General features: G+C 41.0%; 1 pseudogene; it reads left to right on the top strand.

Moving 5' to 3' along the window:
* The first annotated feature begins 2,078 nt into the window (after positions 1-2,078).
* Positions 2,079-3,069, top strand: LOC116421403 (annotated as a pseudogene).
* Positions 3,070-5,755: the final 2,686 nt, after the last annotated feature.

Here is a 5,755-nt window from a genome sequence, read left to right as displayed (position 1 = left end):
TGGGCAAGTCACTTAACCTTGTTTGCCTTAGTTTCCTCATTTTATAAAATAAGATGGAGAAAGAAATTACAAACAATGCCAAGATGTTTCCCAAGGAAACCCCAAATGGGTCCCAATGACTTGGAAGCAATTGAAAAAAATGAATGAACAACAACAATTAAATCCTTTCTAACCTTTTTCTTAAAATTTTTATTTTTCTTGTAATTACAAAGAGTTCTTCATTTTACCATTCATTGGTTTAATATCTTATGCATTATAAAATGCATTTATGGAAGGTTTTAATCTTCTAAATATTCTAGTACTCAGCCTTCTAATATTAATATTCTCTCAATTGAATAATCTTATGTTTTAGATTTTTGATTGAAAGGCTTCCTCTTGAAACTTTTTTTTGGGTGGTTTTAGGTTTATCTTTATTTCCCCCTGTAGTTTACTTTTTTGATACTTGCTCCTTTGAGAGAATTTAAAATTCTAGGACTAGGCTGAAATACTAACCCAGGATCCTTTCTAGTAAGGGAATTCACAATTTGCAAACTTTGGTATCTTCCCCAACTAGCTTTTTAGGGGCAGGAGTTAATTGAGCTTGTCTTTTTTTCCATTTCCTTTAAGTCTGGTGAAGCATACACATTGGCCTCCCCACCTTAATTCCTGTTGTTTGTTCTTTAGTTTTCCCTTGAAAGAGGATGCAGTGAATTTAGCAGGTGGAATGTCTGAAACCTTGGGGTTCCCTGAACTAGAACTCACTTCAGTCAAAAGAAATTCTTATTTTTCTCCATTGATTCTTCCTTTTCTTTTCTCACCTCCTCATGTCAATATTTGCTGTTTCCTGCAAAAAGAGTATATAGGCACAAAATAGTGCAGGGCTTGAGATAAAGCAAAATCTTGGTATCGGGAGAGAAATCCTTATGTGCATCCCAAAGAAAAATTTCTTAGTTGACTTTTATATTCTACTAGAGAATGGTGTGCATGTGTATGTTTGTTGGAGGTGGAGAGCATGTATGTTAATTAATGATGATTATTCTGTACTCTTAATTTATAAAGATTTTTAGATTTGGGGGCTTCTTTCCTGTTGTATGGGTTGAGCTGTAACTGTTAAAGTTGGGTGTATAATTCCTTTTGGGGAATTTTTGTGAGAATTAGTGGAGAAGGGTAAAAATGGCCAGCCCTCTGTCTAGTTGGAAATGTGATCAGGAAGTATTTTATGGTTTATATTTAAAAACAGAAGGTGTGGTAAACAAGATTATTAAAGAAACAAAGGAATGAAGACAAATGATTAGTTTTTTTCTTTTTTTTCTTTTTCTTTTTTTTTTTTAATAATTATAACTTTTTATTGACAGAACCCATGCCTGGGTAATTTTTTACAACATTATCCCTTGCACTCACTTCTGTCCTGATTTTTCCCCTCCCTCCCTCCACCACCTCCTCCAGATGGCAAGCAGTCTTATACATGTTAAATATGTTATAGTATATCCTAGATACAGTATATGTGTGCAGAACTGAACAGTTCTCTTGTTGCACAGGAAGAATTGGATTCAGAAGGTAAAAATAACCTGGGAAGAAAAACCAGAATGCAAACAGTTTGCATTCATTTCCCAGTGTTCTTTCTTTGGGTGTAGCTGCTTCTGTCCATCACTGATCAATTGGAACTGAATTAGATCTCTTTGTCAAAGAAACCTACTTCCATCAGAATACATCCTCATACAGTATCATTGTTGAAATATATAATGATCTCCTGGTTCTTCTCATTTCACTTAGCATGTAAGTCTCTCCAAGCCTCTCTGTATTCATCCTGCTGGTCATTTCATAACATTCATATACCACAATATACCCAAACCATTATCTAATTAATGGGCATCCATTCGTTTTCCAGTTTCTAGCCACTATAAACAGAGCTGCCACAAACATTTTGGCACATACAGGTCCCTTTCCCTTCTTTAGTATCTCTTTGGGATATAAGCCCAGTAGGAGCACTGCTAGATCAAAGGGTATGCATAGTTTGATAACTTTTTGGGCATAATTTCAGATTACTTTCCAGAATGGTTGGATTCGTTCACAACTCCACCAGCAACAATGCATAAGCCCAATCCTGAGTCCAAGTGCCTCCTCTCCTTCGGCAGCTCCAGTCCAAGAAGAGCGAGACCTGCTCCCGTAGAATCCCGATGCCGGCCCATTTGCTACAGGAGGAGATCTCTCCCTCCTACACTATGACCACCACGACCACCATCACAGCCCCTTCCTCCAGGGCTCTGCAGAACGGAGCAACCAAAGGAGCGTCAAAAGCACCCCTTGAGAAGGATGAAGAGGGGATCAGCTATGAGATGCGGGACGACATGTTTGACCCCCTTATCAGGAGAAGGATGGTCCCAAACCCAAGTTCATCTATGTCTGGAGGAACATCATCCTGATGGGCCTGCTTCACTTGGCAGCCGTGTATGGGATCTTCCTGCTGCCTTCCTCTCATGTGTATACCTTGCTCTGGGCATTTGGGTACTACCTGGTCAGCGCCCTGGGCATCACTGCTGGAGCCCACCGCCTCTGAAGTCACAGAACCTACAAGGCACGCCTGCCCCTCCGGATCATTCTGACGATCGCTAACACCATGGCCTTCCAGAATGACATTTTCAAGTGGGCCAGGGACCACCGTGTCCATCATAAGTTCTCTGAGACAGATGCTGATCCCCATAATGCCCGCCGTGGGTTTTTCTTCTCCCATGTGGGCTGGCTGCTAGTGCGCAAACACCCAGATGTCATTGAGAAGGGCCGTTTGCTTGACCTGTCCGATCTGAAATCTGAGAAGCTGGTGATGTTCCAGAGGAGATACTACAAGCCTGGCATCCTCCTCATGCGCTTCATATTCCCCACATTCGTCCCCTGGTACTTCTGGGGAGAAAGTTTTACTCACAGCCTGTTTGTTGCCACCCTCCTACGGTATGCTGTCGTACTGAATGCCACCTGGCTGGTGAACAGCGCTGCTCATATGTATGGCAGCCGGCCCTATGACAAGAACATCAACCCCCGAAAGAATATATTGGTGGCCCTTGGAGTTAGCACTAAGAATCCCTAGAAGAAAGAAAAAACCCTTGGCTCCTTCCACTCCTCCTCAAATTAGCCATGATATTAAGGAGGAAGACAATGAAGAGATTAATGACCATATCCCCACAGGGCATGGAGACTTAAGTGAGCAAGGTGTGGTGACCTTTCCCTCAGGAAACGGCTTCACCCACCCCAGAGCAAGTGTTGACTCTCCTCCACCAACTCCACCCTCGAGGATGGAGGAGGAGGGCAGTGGGGAGGAGGAGGACCAACCAGCACTTCAAGAGGCTTAATAGAGGCCAAAAGGGTGGACATCCAGGAGCTTCAACCACTTATGTTTCCTAAATTTCCCAGTCAATCCTCAAGTCAACAAAGTCGAAGATATCTCCTTTAACAGAAATCATTAAAAGATCTTAAAAGGCCTGCACTAATTATGGGAACACATCAACATGTTAAGAATCTGTTACAAATTTACTTTCAAGTCTTGACTCTATATTTGAAATCTATAACAAGTATACCTAGAACCTGGACAAAATTACATTGGCTTTCTGAATATATAAAGCTCCTTAGGATACAAGCCAACAAAATAGTCAAAATCCTGTTCATGCTGCGATCACCTTGACCTACTACAAGGTATAGGTCCATATACGAACTCACAGCACAGGTTAATTATTCAGTAACACATATGAGCAAATTGCTAATACTATCAAAGCATAGATTCGATTCACAAAAAAAGAACAAAGGTAGAGCTTTCACAAAAATAATCAAGGCCAGATGAGCCCTTTGCTGACTTTAATGGGACTTTGCAGACTGCTATCCACAAGAACTAATGGGAAAATCCAACAACAGATGTTTAATAAACAACACTAAGGAAAATCTAATAGGTGTGCAGAAGGATTATACTAGGACTCCAAGGATCTCCTTTAGAAGGAGTTCATAAGACCTTTATGCCACATGGCTTAAATACCTTTATAGCCAGAACTATGATGCAGACTTCCAAGAATCCCAACATGGGTAGACAGGTCCCTTCAGCAAGGGACTTCTAAGAGAAACACGTCAATGCTTTAGTAGGGCATCCTAAGCTCAATGTTGGTATGAGCAAGTGAAAAGCAGGTGGAGACAAGACCCATATCCCATTCAAAATACAACAGAGCTTCCATTGGGCCTCAGGTGAACAAGTTCAGGAAACGGGTGAGAGCCCAACCCAGGGCCCAGCAAAAAACACTTGAGGCATGATGCAGCCAATGGTGCACCCAGAGTCCTAGACGCCAATACCCCAATATGAACCAATCAGCCAGGAAGCCATATGATGGCAGAAAGGATTACACAATCAATCAGCCAGGAAGCAACCTGATGGAAGAAAGTTACAATTAGGAGAAAGGTTGTATGCAGCTGAGACAACTGAATACCCCCTGGAAGGTGAAATCTTTCCTCTCCAGCCTATGAATCCCTTGCCTCCAGGCACAGTAAACGACCATTTACCTCCTAGGTACTCAAAACAGTGTCCATCCACATACTGATGTGGAAACTGGGAATATGTAGATAATATCCAGTCACCAATACAGGCAGAATGTGACTTATCACCAGGAGAAATAGTAGCATCAGTTTACTCCTACAGAATCTAATAAGCAGCCTGTGATAGTCCCCAGATTCTGATTCAGATCACAAAATCCAGCATTTACTGGACCAGCTTAACAACACCACCTATCTCACAATCTAATAAATGGCCTTCCATTGGAAGGTTGGTAAACCGGTGCAGATCGGTCATTAGAATCCAATTGCCCATCATGGCCAAAGAAAAACACTACATGTCTGGCGTAGGAGATCAATAGCAGCTGAAGTTAGCTCCCTATGAGATGGACTTTTGAAGGCAAAACAGGAGTTTTCTCCTTTTTATAATTAAAAAAATCCCCATCAATCTGTGGGAAGAGACGTTTACAGCAATTGGGTTAAAAAAATACCGTTTTAAGCAGGCTGCTTTGAAAGCCTGCCAACACTTTCACCTATTTCCTATCAATGGAAAACTGATACACCAGTGTGGATAGAGCAGTGGCCCTTAAGTAAAGATAAAATTCAGGCCTTATTAGATATAGTACAGGAACAGCTTGACCAAGGACACTTAAAACCTTCTCTAAGTCCTTGGAATTCCCAATGTTTTTGTGAAAAAAGAAATCTGGAAATGGAGATGTTAACGGATTTAAGAAAAGTGAATGAACAGATGGAAACTATGGGAACTCTTCAGCCTGGACTTCATCTCCTACTCAGTTGCCTAGAGAATGGCCTCTTTGGGTCATAGATAAGGAGTTGTTTCTATTCTATCCCTCTGGATAAGGAGGATATGAAAAGATTTGCCTTTTCAGTGCAGCGTTAACAGCTGAGCCTTATAAAAGATATGAATGGACAGTTTTGCCACAGGGGAATGAAAAACAGCCTACTATGTGTCAAATGTATTCGCTGCTCTTGCTCCATGAAAAGCATTCCCAAAGTTATACTATTACATTACATGGATGACATTTTGGGATGTGCACCTGAGGAACAAATGTTAGAGGCATGTCTACAAAAGACCATAGAAACACTAAGGAATTACAAATTATACACCAGAAAAAATTCAAAACATTCCTTTTCAATATTTGGATATGAAGTATACCTAAGGTCTTTACAGTTCAAAAACTCTCCTTAAGAACAGAAAAGCTAAACACATTGAATGATTTTCAAGAATTGATAG

This window comes from Sarcophilus harrisii, chromosome 2, assembly GCF_902635505.1.
Source record: "Sarcophilus harrisii chromosome 2, mSarHar1.11, whole genome shotgun sequence".
Taxonomy (NCBI): domain Eukaryota; kingdom Metazoa; phylum Chordata; class Mammalia; order Dasyuromorphia; family Dasyuridae; genus Sarcophilus; species Sarcophilus harrisii.
Note: the sequence above shows the minus strand (reverse complement) of the source record. Positions and strands in the feature narration are given on the sequence as shown.